We start from the raw sequence: 14,161 nt of genomic DNA on the forward strand, positions 1-14,161 counted from the left end.
CACATTTAAACCTTAATTTTATGTAAAGATTCAGGCGTAGAGAGCATACACATTATTTTATGCACAATGTAATGTTTCCATTTTTACCATGAAATGTATCGTACTGCAGAAGTACGTATCCGACCTGCACAAAAAAGGAACTTAGTCGAAATGCAGTTTGTTGAACATGTATACCCACGATATCAATTAGACATAGGAGCTCTTTGTGACCACTGGTTACAACATATATACACTAAAAGTATGAGTAAAACGCGCAGTAAGTACTCATGTGGCGTTAAAAACGCCTGCAGTGACTTCGCATGATACCTCTAAGAGGACCGCTCTTAGTAGTAGTCTTACAGGCTGACTTCAAAAAGACACGTATATTTTCGACCGAGTCTCAACCGGATCATCCTGCTAGCCTCTCTGATAGCGATATTGCTACGATATCCGATGTCCTTATAAAGCGTTTGAACAGCAAATCACCTATGTGTTGAACAGTCGCTACATGAGCTTCGCGAGAAAGTATAAAACAGAGTGCGAACCACAACCCTTCGGAAAACATTAAAGGGATCTTTTCACGCTTTGGTAAATTGACAAAATTGAAAAAAGTTGTTTCAGATTCGCACATTTTCGTTTTAGTTATGATATTTGTGAGGAAACAGTAATACTGAACATTTACCATGCTCTAATATAGCCATTATATGCATCTTTTGACGATTTTAAAATCTAAAAATTATAAAGCGTTGCAACGCGAAACGATTGAATAATTTGGAGAGTTCTGTTTTTGTCGTTAAATTTTGTGAAACTACGAATATTGCTTATATAAGGTATAAAATACGTCAAGAATGTGTATTCGGCGGAATAGCTCAGTAGGCTAAAGCGTTTTTACTTCAGGGCTGTGGCAGGACTCCAGGGGTCACTGGTTCGAAACCTGCTCCGGGCAATGTTCTTTTCCTTTTTTTAATTTTATTCCTGATTTTTTACTGGAGCTTTTACGATCCAATGTTTACATTTATCAATATAAAGCATTTAATGAATAAGTTAAAAAATGCCAAAATCTGTGAAAAGGCCCCTTTAAGTGAATTCGAACGTATGGCACGCAGTCTAGAGCTAGACGACAATGACATTCATATAACTAGTATTCTCGAATTTCCTGCAGCATCCACATACGATATTGTTTTGAAGATCTTCAAATCAGTAGGTGCATACATTTATATATACATTATGTCCACAGTAGATGGCGAAAGAAAATTAATACCCGCCGATATGCAATTATAACCTATTATGTATTAGTTTATCCTCATAAAAGGATATCAAATAAGCGTTTGAACATAAATAAGGTTGAACATGAACTAATGCGACCCCTGATGCTAATGTTATTGCTGTCATTATAACCGACTATTTTAAGACTGCTCATAAAGTCATTTAGACCGTTTTAATGTAACAAGTTTTAACTTAACGATGCCATAACCTTGAACAATTTTCAGCTACACGTAATAAACTAAAAAAACTCCGTCAAAAATTCACTTGATATAAGGCTACATTGCTATGCAGAAACTGATGCGGATCAACACATTGCCGATCACAATTATACCCAACACTAAATCGGTCAACTAATGACGTTTGAAGAGGTTCGATAGTATTTACCTAACTAGTTACTAGTAAGTCATGAGCGAGAGTACTTTTTGTCGAAATAGTTGCATTTTAGTGCATTTATCTTCTTGAATGGACATAATTTTAATGCACAGTATGACCTACTGTAATTCATCTACCCATGGTGAAATACAATCAGTGATGGATATCTTACATTGCAGTTTATGGTTTGTAAACGCTTAATTTGAAGTTGATCTCCCAATAAACCTTTACCAATTAACTCATCTTTCCAATGAGTATTTGGTACCTCAACAGGGTACTTAAAAACCAACAGTCGTCTCTGGAACGAGGTCCTGTTTCTCGCATTTTCCCCGCTAAATGTTTTCCGGGCACGATTGGCATCCTTGTGAACTCTATAAACAAATGCCCTATTCATACTATATTATTCATACCGTATTTAATTGGCGACTAAAATGTCGATGATATCTGATTGGCTCATCACTAAGTTTGATTGACAGCTGAAAAGTAATGCATATAAAAACGGGCGTTTTATTCTTTGCTATATAACCTTGAAGTTAAATCGTAAAATCAGGATCAAAGCAGTGTTTCGGATCAAAAGAACGACACGTGTCTAATTAATTAAATAAAGGTAACATATTTTGCCTTGCTCAAAGTGACATTTGTTTGAACCGGGGAAGTAATGAGCCGCATTAGAAAAAGCATGTTAAATATGATGTCCCACGTACGTATTAAAAAGTGTAATTAGGCTTTCCGCTACATACTTATAAGTTCTACCGATTAAAACACTTTCCGTTAGAACGGTGCATTCTTCTAAGTAATGTAATTGTTTATGCATCATTTATGAAATACTAAAAAATAATTATCAATGATCTCGAAGCGGGTTATGTTTTTTTTTTTTTTTTTTGGAAGATATTCAATTGTTGCATGCATTTGTTCCAGATACATTGGAAACAATCATGTACACTTATATCGTTAGATGTTTTATACGGGTCGTCGTTGGATGGATGACTATCTAATTTAGAAGGATGGGAGAGTCCACTATGGGTTAACCCTATCATTCGAACCCGTGTTGAAGCCTTCCACAATGATATTATTCTTTGAATTCTTCACAATACGCTGAAACAAAACGCAGCCAAAACATACCTTATACAGTTTAAATCCAAGCACCATGCAGTTTATCTATCAGACATAACAATTAACGTGTAATATATTAAGCCAAACAAAATATCATGTATTAGAATTCTATGGGCTTCTCCGGATTCCGAAACGGACATTGAACAACGTGTGAATTCTGTGTGCAGTTCGTGTTAAGCCCAGTAACGCACACTAGGTTATATCAGACAAAATCGTATCGTAGATACAACCAAACTCTTGTTAATTCCCTTATTGCGTAAATAATTGAGTCGCGTTCTGAGAAAACTGGGCAAAATGCATGTGCGTAAAGTGTCGTCCCAGATTAGTCTGTGCAGTCCGCACAGGCTATTCAGGGACGACACTTTCCGCTTTTATGGTATTTTTAGTTTCAAGGAAGTCCATCCTTACCGAAAATCAAGTTTAGGCGGAAAGTGTCTTCCCTGATTAGCCTGTGCGGACTGCACAGACTAATCTGGGACGACACTTTACGCACATGCATTAAGCCCAGTTTTCTCAGAACAATGCTCAATTGAGTACTGTAGCTAACTTCGTGCATAGTGGTTTACGTCATACAACTCTGAACAAGCTACAAATGGTGCTAACAAAATATTATCGGGAGTTATCAGCTGAATCACATCACACGAATGTTGACAGATTTTAGCTTTCTGCTGGAGCAATTCCGTAATGATTCAACCTATATAAACGAAAATTCTCCAAGCAATATCATAATCACCTTAAAGGTTTTTAGACTGTAGCAGGATTAAAATACAAAAATGTATGATTCGTTTGGTACCGAGATCTCCGACAGTTGCAAACGGCCATTGTAGCTAAAGATTTATACACTCGCAATGTTTTATTATTAATCAGATGTTAGCCATGAGGTGTTAGCTGTAATGCAATATACCGAGAACATAATACAAACAACACAAGTATCTTGGTGTTTGCATTTAAGTTTTAATTAATGAAGATGCTGAGATGTTTTTATGTAAGATATGTTTAAAAAATATACAATTCCTTCTTTTTGAAAGGTGTACATTGCAAATCACTATTGATAAACTGTGTTGCCATCTTAGGAATGTGTCAGGGTGATTAGTTTGGCCCCTTTGTTAAGTTACCTGTCAGTGGCGCTCGATTGATCACTGTCCGCTCGAGTACTACGTACATGTACCCCGGGTTCTCTTAAGTATACTTACATGTACCCCGGGTACGGTAAATAAACTTAAACGTACCCAGGAATTTGAACGCTAAATCGACCGTTGTCAGCTATTTTTTTTATTAATTTTGTTCACATTAATGTCTATTTTCTTTAAAATGGCCTCTATATCATCGAGACTCATACTCAAAAAGCATGTTGATGTAGTGTTTTTTCTAAAGAGAAGTGTGTTTAAGATAAACAATCTCGTTCTACAGTAATCGGTAGCACGTTTTACGACATCGGATTTTGGGCGGGAATACAACTCGGGTACAGTCTAATATCGCCCGGGTACATTTAAGTATATATACCGTACCCGAGGTACATGTAAGTATACTTAAGAGTACCCGGGGAACATGTAAGTAGTATCCAAGCCGACAATGACAAATCGAGCGTCAGTGGCTTTAAACTTTATGTCGATTAATGACTGATACATCGCGGCTTTCCGTGTCTGTGCGTCTATGAAAAGTTCAACAGGTTATCGTTTCTAATTTAAAATTTGATTATCATCATTGTGATAAATCGTTGATTTTCTAAACTTTCTCATGCTTCATCACTGGCAAGTTGGTATCTACATTAAAGGATATTAATAACGTCGTTCTAATTGTTATGGCTCATAACTAATGCTATTATATTGAACAGACTTAAAGAGCAGTGGAAATGTAACACGTTGTTATAACGTCACTCGCCTCGTCAGTTGCCACGAACTCCTAGGAAAAAATCACTTTATTTGTGTTGCCGTCTAAGCAATCTGTAGGTGCAAATGCTGTAGACTGAATGGGATTTCCACAGCAAGGGAGCATCACATCACTTAGTTTCAAGTACACTTTCTGCTATAATGTTATATAATGTCAGTTTTGCTTAGCTTTGTGTGCTTTGGTTGCTTAGCATGCTCTATATGCTTTATTTTTACTTAAATGTTATATGCTGTTAGTGTTTTTCTTAGCTTTGTATGCTTTGTGTGCTTTGCATGCTATATATGCTTTGTAGGCCCTATATGCTTTATATGCTTTGTGTGATCTGTATGCTTTGTACTCTTTGTGTGCTTTGCATGTTTTTTGTGTGCTTTATATACTTTATATGCATTGTTTGCATGTATACTTTGTGTGCTTTGCATGTGTTTCTTGCTCTATATACTCTATATGCCTTGTTTGCTAGGTGTATTTTTGTGTGCTGTGTATGCCTAGTATATTTTGTATGCCTGGCATGCTTTATGTGCTTTATTTGCGTTGAATTGCTATGTATGCTATGTATACTTTATGTGCCCTACGCTTTGTATACTCAGGTTGCTTTGTACGCTCTGTACGCTTTGTATGCTCTGCATGCTATGTATGCTCTTTATGCTTGATATGTTTTTTATGCTCTGCATGCTGTGTCTTAGTTGATATTTTATTCTTTCTCTTAAAAAATTATCTGACTTTTAATGTAAACAAATCTAAATTTTTTAGTACCATATCTGATGTTGTAATATCATGCTATATATTTATGTGTATATCTGCCTTTTAATTGTAGAACAAATTGTTTCCAGTCTTTCAGCTTTTATACACTTGTTATTTATTATTCATCATGTTTTATAGTCGGTTGTACAAGCTGTCTGAGCTTATGTTTGTTGTTTAACCCTTGCCGACTCAAAATAAATCTTATCTTATCTTATCTTATCTTTGAGGCCATTTTATCTCTGGAGCCTCGACACAGTGCGATGCTCCAGAGGAGCCCCGCACTAATGGGAAGAAGACCGTTTTGACTTCAAATCCTTTTACCGTTTGACCGCTTCCAAACAACAAATGGCAATCGAATACGTTTAATATTGAAGCATTTATACAAGCAGTTTTATCTGTGGGATGCGGTAAGCAGTTATAAACATGCCTGTAAAAGCATTTCCTGTCAATAAGCATTGGTATCTCTCTTTAATATATCTGCAGTTTTTAGAACTTTAAATTTATTTGTTATCATTTAACCAATCCGGGTCGTTTCGCCGGCGAGGTATAAAACCCGGAACTATCCGGAAATCTTTATGGTAAAACCCGGATCCGATATAAATGGTTATAACTTCATTATTATTCGTCCGATATTAATTATAATGGTACCGTTGTAAAGAAGATCCTCTACAGATTCTAACCATATCAAAATATTTTATGGCAGGGTCGTAGTCGGCCTGTAAATCGCGGACAAAGTCGGCCTGTTTTAACGGTTTTTTTTACACACGCAAATGCCGAAAAGAAAACCCGGATCCGATATAAATGGTTATAAATGCATTATTATTCGTCCGATATTAATTATAATGGTACCGTTGTAAAGAAGATCCTCTACAGATTCTAACCATATCAAAATATTTTATGGCAGGGTCGTAGTCGGCCTGTAAATCGCGGACAAAGTCGGCCTGTTTTAACGTTTTTTTTTACACACGCAAATGCCGAAAAGAAAACCCGGATCCGATATAAATGGTTATAAATGCATTATTATTCGTCCGATATTAATTATAATGGTACCGTTGTAAAGAAGATCCTCTACAGATTCTAACCATATCAAAATATTTTATGGCAGGGTCGTAGTCGGCCTGTAAATCGCGGACAAAGTCGGCCTGTTTTAACGTTTTTTTTTACACACGCAAATGCCGAAAAGAAAACCCGGATCCGATATAAATGGTTATAAATGCATTATTATTCGTCCGATATTAATTATAATGGTACCGTTGTAAAGAAGATCCTCTACAGATTCTAACCATATCAAAATATTTTATGGCAGGGTCGTAGTCGGCCTGTAAATCGCGGACAAAGTCGGCCTGTTTTAACGTTTTTTTTTACACACGCAAATGCCGAAAAGAAAACCCGGATCCGATATAAATGGTTATAAATGCATTATTATTCGTCCGATATTAATTATAATGGTACCGTTGTAAAGAAGATCCTCTACAAATTCTAACCATATCAAAATATTTTATGGCAGGGTCGTAGTCGGCCTGTAAATCGCGGACAAAGTCGGCCTGTTTTAACGTTTTTTTTTACACACGCAAATGCCGAGAAGAAAACCCGGAACCGATATAAATGGTTATGACTTCATTATTATTCGTCCGATATTAATTATAATGGTACCGTTGTAAAGAAGATCCTCTACAGATTCTAACCATATCAAAATATTGTATGGCAGGGTCGTAGTCGGCCTGTAAATCGCGGACAAAGTCGGCCTGTTTTAACGGTTTTTTTTACACACGCAAATGCCGAGAAGAAAACCCGGAACCGATATAAATGGTTATAAATGCATTATTATTCGTCCGATATTAATTATAATGGTACCGTTGTAAAGAAGATCCTCTACAGATTCTAACCATATCAAAATATTGTATGGCAGGGTCGTAGTCGGCCTGTAAATCGCGGACAAAGTCGGCCTGTTTTAACGGTTTTTTTACACACGCAAATGCCGTAAAGAAAACCCGGAACCGATATAAATGGTTATAAATGCATTATTATTCGTCCGATATTAATTATAATGGTACCGTTGTAAAGAAGATCCTCTACATTTTCTAACCATATGAAAATATTTTATGGCAGGATCGTAGTCGGCCTGTAAATCGCGGACAAAGTCGGCCTGTTTTAACGGTTTTTTTTTACACACGCTAATGCCGTAAAGAAAACCAGGAACCGATATAAATGGTTATAAATGCATTATTATTCGTCCGATATTAATTGTAATGGTACCGTTGTAAAGAAGATCCTCTACAGTTTCTAATAATGTTAAAATATTTTATGGCAGGGACAGTGTTAACCTGTAAATCGCTGTGCGGTAAAAGTTGACCGAAAAATACCGTGTTTTTTTTAACACAGAACAATGTCTTGAGGAAAACACGGAAAAGCTAAAAGGGGTTATAAAAGCATCCTTTTCCCAGCCGACCATACATTTTTGGTACCGTTGTTACGGTATTGTTCCACTGTTTCTAAATATGTAAAAAATATTGTGAGAAAGCATAATATGAAATAAGGCGAAGCATCAAAGCGAAAATGGTTATAAATGCATTATTATTCGTCCGATATTAATTATAATGGTACCGTTGTAAAGAAGATACTCCACAGTTATTAACCATGTCAAAATAATTTATGGCAGGGTCAGAGTCCGCCTGTAAATCCCGGTCAAAGTCAGCCTGTTTTAACGGTTTTTTTTACACACGGAAATGCCTTAAGGAAAACCCGGAGAAGGTAAACGGGGTTATAAAACAGTATTATTGACTCGATATTAATTATAATGGTATTGTAGTACAGGAGAACCTCCACAGTTTCTAACCATCTAAAAATATTTTAAGGCAGGTTCAGATTCAGCCTGTAAATCGCGGTCAAAGTCGGCCTATTTTAACGTTTTGTACACGCGCAAATGCCTATAGGACTACCCGGAAAAGGTGATAAAATCATCACTTTCCCAACCGACCATACATTATTTGATACCATTGTAATGTAAACAATGGACCTATTCCTACGGCCGTGTTAATACCAATATGAAAAGATGCCATATCAATCCACAACCCCTGGGTAGGTAGATGGGCACCTTAGACCACTAAGTCACGGTAACTATGTCTGTTACTGCTACTTTTGACATTGATATTACCAGTTAAATGTCAATTTCGTGACATGGTTCATGCAATACCCTGAAATTTTCCGGGGACACAGTAACAACAACTGCCAATTAAGGATACAATGGTCGCGATCACAGGTTAGTGCCACCCTTGTATATCTGCTCTTGGCATGTTGTTCTTACTTACTGTCAATCGAAGATTTGGGTCTTGGGTAGATATACAGCTTGTTGTCAAACCGTTCCGATCCGAATACTTAAATAAGAAGTTTTTTGTTAAGAAAAAAATCATAACTGCAATACAAGTCTAGCTTTGATCACGATATAAATCATATAAACATTTTATGAATCGGTGTTGATATAAAGTGTGTTAATTGACCTTGTGCTCGAATTGTTGTGTTTGATTTTATTTACTTACAATGCCTTTAGTAGTGGGACATAGCCAGACAAAGTACTTGTCTGATTATTTGTGTAAGGGATCGTACACAGTGTTCTCGTATTCTGGATATAAAACGCTCCAGTTTATGTACGAGAGGGACGTTTTTGAAGTTGCGCCTTTCTTTTCGGTAAGTACCGTGCACAGTACATATATATATATATATATATATTATGATATGATTATATATTGTATATATGGGTAGATTGCTCACTATGTATTGTTCACGATGTCTATACATAGTTATTTACGGGTGCATACAATCACCGCAAAGTACAGAAAAGCATCGAATAGCACCGAAAAGCACCGAAAATACACTCAATTTCTCGCTATATATATGCAATATATCGTTTCTAGTGTGTGTTAACGGGTTTAATTAGTTAATTAATGGTTATATGATTGTATGTCTATACTACAAAATTGGATAAATATCGGCAATATACCGACCGAAATGCTTTTCCTGTGAAGACCGAAAAGCACTCAATTTCTCGCTATATATATATATATATAGAGTTCCTATAAACGGATTTAAATTAAATAAAAGTTAAGAAAAACATGTGTGGAAAAATACCAAATAAGCCAGATACTTCATTCTGATTTCGTCAATACTGTACAGATCTTAAATTTACGGATCATTGTAATTTCCTGCAACGATATCTATTCATACGACACACGAACACTAACACGGATCTTAATTAAGCAGACAAATGCTTCTGCTATTCACAAATTCACACGAGCCGCACTTTTATAAAGGATAATAACTGAATATACACTTATTGACAGAGATCAACGCAAATGTATATTATGTAACCTAAATGACATCGAGGATGAATTTCACTTTGTTCTTAAATGTCCTTATTATAATGATGTTAGGAATGCATTAATTCCGAAATATTATAGAATCCGACCGAATATGTTCATGTTTATTAAACTACTTAATAGCACAAACAAAACTGTATTAAGAAAGCTAGCCATGTATTGTTTAACATGCTTTAAAATAAGAGAAAATGTCATATATATGTAGTGTTAAATAGAAGTACATTTTTCACAAAAAAAAATAAGGTCAGAAATATGTAACTGTATCTATATTTTTGTAAACCTATATGCATAACATTGTGTGACCACTGTGTATTAAACCCATCCATGTACCATTCTCACGAAATATGTTCACGAAATATATTTCGTGTTTATTTAGATTATTTATTCTTTAAAATTATGTGTGTTTTTGGGTGTACTTCAACGCATGCTGTTATTTATATGTATGTTAATAACGATGAGCTTCACATGCTTAAGTCAAAAATAAACTATTCTGTTATATTTGCAAAGGCAGCAGCATCATACTAAAACAATCCCAGAAAAATAATGAATATCAACCGACATGACCGACAGAAATGATTCGATGCACGATGTGAATCAAAATTTAGTTTAAGTAATACGACACAAAGAAACTTTTTTAGTTTACGGATCATTTCGGCTTAGAGGACTAAGACAGTCATGTAAAATATCAAATAAAATATATAGTTATAATCAACTGGTAGCAAGTTATAAATATATCGGCAATGTACCAACCGAAAAGCACTTCATGCTGTTTATCATCTTATACGTAAATTGATGTAAATGTTTTAAGTTTTTCTAATTGACGTGAAACTCTTAAATAGAAATTGCAGCATGAATTTTAGTTCATGTGCTTTGTATTAATAATAGCGATTTTAATGGTTCCATTAAAACCATTTATTGCGCGAGCATCGAGACACTTTTGAGTTATTGATGTTAGCACAATGCAAGGTGACACAATATTATCAGTTTTTAATTATGTGTAATTTCATTCGCACCTCTCGCTTAACTCAACGTTCAAAGGCACGCGCACTTTCACACTTTATTAGCGCCGTCTTTAATCTGTTCTATCTCTTTTTACAGAACAGATTGATGTGAACTTAATGAACACAATTATTTTAACTAATGCAAGTTTAGCTAGAATTAATATATGACTTCTTGCTATACAATCATTATCATTCGAAAATGGATCTTATTTAATTGTGGTTCCTTCTTTGAACTTATGCTGTCCGCCAACATATAGAAAAGGTAGTGTCAGTAATAAATGTATTGCTTTAGATTCACATGTTTGTTTTTTTTAAGATATGTAAGATGCAAATGTGTCTAACTTATATTGTTTTCTGGTCTTTAAGCTATCTGATATATGTGACTACGTGCTATTTTGTTGGAGAAATGAAAGATTCAAATGTGTCTTATTTATATTTTATCCATGTATCGTGTGTATTCAGTGTCATGCGAAAATATATCTTATTTCTTAATTTCCACCTTCACACTTTATTAGCGCCGCCTTTAATTAGTTCATTAAATTAATTAATTTAATATAATGTGCAACGGTGAGGTGGATCAATGCTCGTTGTTAATTTAAATACACACCACTTCAGCAATAAACGAAATCAGTTATTTTGGCTGTAAATCCATTTTTTTCCGTACAGTAGCCATGTTCCTGTGTATTGAGCTGATAAGATCACCACAGCAAGTTGCTAATACACAGTGTAGACTTAAACGAAATTGGTTATTTTGACTGTAAATCCAATTTTTCCAGTACAGTAGCCATTATGACCATGTTCCTGTGTATTGAGCTGATACGATACCCACAGCAGGTTGCTTATACACAGTGTAGACTTCCCCTGTTTTATTATAGTATTTGTTATTTACCTGCTTGGAATAAATGACGTGTATTCATTCGGGTCTGATGGCGTTTTGTTAAAGGTCATTTAATGCAGCAAAGCTGGTTTTCTGACTTAATTTTTTAATCATTTCAATGTAAAAAAGAAATAATGAAACAATGAATGTGTAATTTAATTCTCAACTCTCGCTTAACTCAACGTTCAATGGGACGCGCATAGTTCTTTTTATAAATTATGTACAAATATAATATGCTGTACATTGTTGTTTATTTACTCAAGAAGTACCAGAAAGAAGCATTGTTATGTATAAAGCGCTTTACTTTTTCAAAATTCTACATTAAATAAAGAAATATCGTATTTTTTGGTTAAGTGTACGTGCTTGATATATATTCATAAAATAGCAGTTTTTTTTTAAACATTCGGTCTTTAACCTTTAATTTGATGCAAATGAAAAGAAGAACTGCCTTTTTTATTTTTATACTTAAATCAACATTTAACGAAGTCATTATTGACTAAATAAATATGTACATTTTTTCACTCCATTAAAATCGGCCCTTATAGTTTACTTTCATGTATATATAGAATAATTGAGTGCTTTTCGGTGATTCTATGCTGGCGCGATAGTGCTTTTCGGTTGCAAATAAAAATACTTTTGTGCGTGATCTTTACACTTAAATCAATATTTAACGAAGTGATTAATTACTTAATTAATACGTACATGTTTTCAATCCATTATAAACGGCACTTATGGCTTACTTTCATGAAAATATGAAGAAATTGAGTGCTTTTCGGTGATTCTGTGCTGTCGCGGGAGTGCTTTTCGGTCGTCACATGAAGTGCTTTTCGGTCGGTATATTGCCGATATTTATCCAATATGGGGCATTAATACATCATAATAAACACAAGGTAGTATAAATATGCATGAAATATAACCATTTTTATCTAATTTAGTCCATTAACACACAATAGAAACGCATTTTTGCATATATATTGCGAGAAATCGAGTGCTTTTCGGTCTTCACATGAAGTGCTTTTCGGTCGGTATATTGCCGATATTTATCCAATTTTGGGCATTAATACATCATAATAAACACAAGGTAGTATAAATATGCATGAAATATAACCATTTATAACTAATTTAGTCCGTTTACACACAATAGAAACGCAAGTTTTCATATATATAGCGAGAAATTGAGTGCTTTTCGGTCGTCACATGAAGTGCTTTTCGGGCGGTATATTGCCGATATTTATCCAATTTTGGGCATTAATACATCATAATAAACAAAAGGTAGTATAAGTATGCATAAAATATAACCATTTATAACTCATTTAATCCGTTACTCACACAATAGAAACGCAATTTTTCATTTATATACAAGAAATTGATTGCTTTTCGGTCTTGACATGAATTGCTATTCGGTCGGTATATTGCCGATATTAATCCAATTTTGGGCAAAATGTAGTATAGACATACATTCATATAACCATTAATAACTAATTAAACCCGTTAACACACGCTAGAAACGATATATTGCATATATAGAGAGAGAAATTGAGTGCCTTTCGGTGCTTTTCGGTGATTGTATGGACCGACTTAAATACCAATAGAGCGTGACACAAACACAGCACAATTGTTTATTTCGGCAAACATTTTGATATTATTTGCTTTTAAACATAGCTTTTAATGACTATTGATAGATGAATAATGTTATACTATTATTTGTAATTTCAAAACATGTTACTTGGTGATTTTATTCACGTTCTATAAATACATCAGTTATTCTTATTAACCTGATGCCTGTTGTCTGCTACTGTTACAATACGACGCTTAAAAATGTGGATTGCATAAAGTTAAAGGTCACATTCCGTGTGCACTATATTACTTGTAATAATGCATTATAAATATGTCAAGCATGTTCACTTTAACAAATACGATACTTCTTTATGTAATGTAGAATTTTGCAAAGGTAAAGCGCTATATATATGACAATGTTTTATTTTTTCTTGTTGATTAAAAACAAAAACAAAATATAACAATACATATCATATGTGTACATACTTTTTTAAACCAATATAATGAATCACGTGATGTTTTTATAATTTTGTTAAGCGTGCGTGATATTGAACGTAGATTTAAGCGAGTTATGCGATTTAAAAACTGATACCACTCAGCTTGATTTACAATTCATGTTCCAACGCGCCAATGTATTTAATTAAATGGTTTCATGAAATTGTGTTTAAAAGCATAACGATTGAAAGTCAGTAAGAAACACAGTTTTGCACATAAAATGATCGCCAACAGACCCGAATTAATACACTTCATAAATGCCAATCAGATAAAAAACAATTCCAATAATACAACAGGGGAAGTCTACACTGTGTATTAGCCACCTGCTGTGGTTATCCCTATTTATCAGCTCTATCTCAGGCACCTGGCTACTGTTATGAACAAATTGGATTTACTGAAAATAACTGATGTCATTTATTGCCAAATTGTTATGTACATATAAAATAAACAACGAGAGTGGACCCACATCATTGTTGCACATTAGTATAAACTTCACT

At 34.5% G+C, this 14,161-nt stretch overlaps 1 protein-coding gene across 3 annotated transcripts in view; it reads left to right on the plus strand.

Annotated features, from left to right (window-relative positions):
- The first annotated feature begins 5,629 nt into the window (after positions 1–5,629).
- LOC127835214 (zinc finger protein 345-like) overlaps positions 5,630–14,161 on the plus strand; it is a 46,917-nt gene continuing 38,385 nt past the window's right edge. For 2 of the 3 annotated variants that reach the window (XM_052361538.1, XM_052361539.1), the window contains exon 1: positions 5,684–5,768. The gene's annotated coding sequence lies outside the window, so the exon portion shown is untranslated. Of the gene's footprint in view, positions 5,769–14,161 lie in introns of all 3 variants that reach the window. The other variant, XM_052361537.1, reaches the window with a different exon arrangement.

This window comes from Dreissena polymorpha, chromosome 6, assembly GCF_020536995.1.
Source record: "Dreissena polymorpha isolate Duluth1 chromosome 6, UMN_Dpol_1.0, whole genome shotgun sequence".
Classification (NCBI taxonomy): Eukaryota; Metazoa; Mollusca; class Bivalvia; order Myida; family Dreissenidae; genus Dreissena; species Dreissena polymorpha.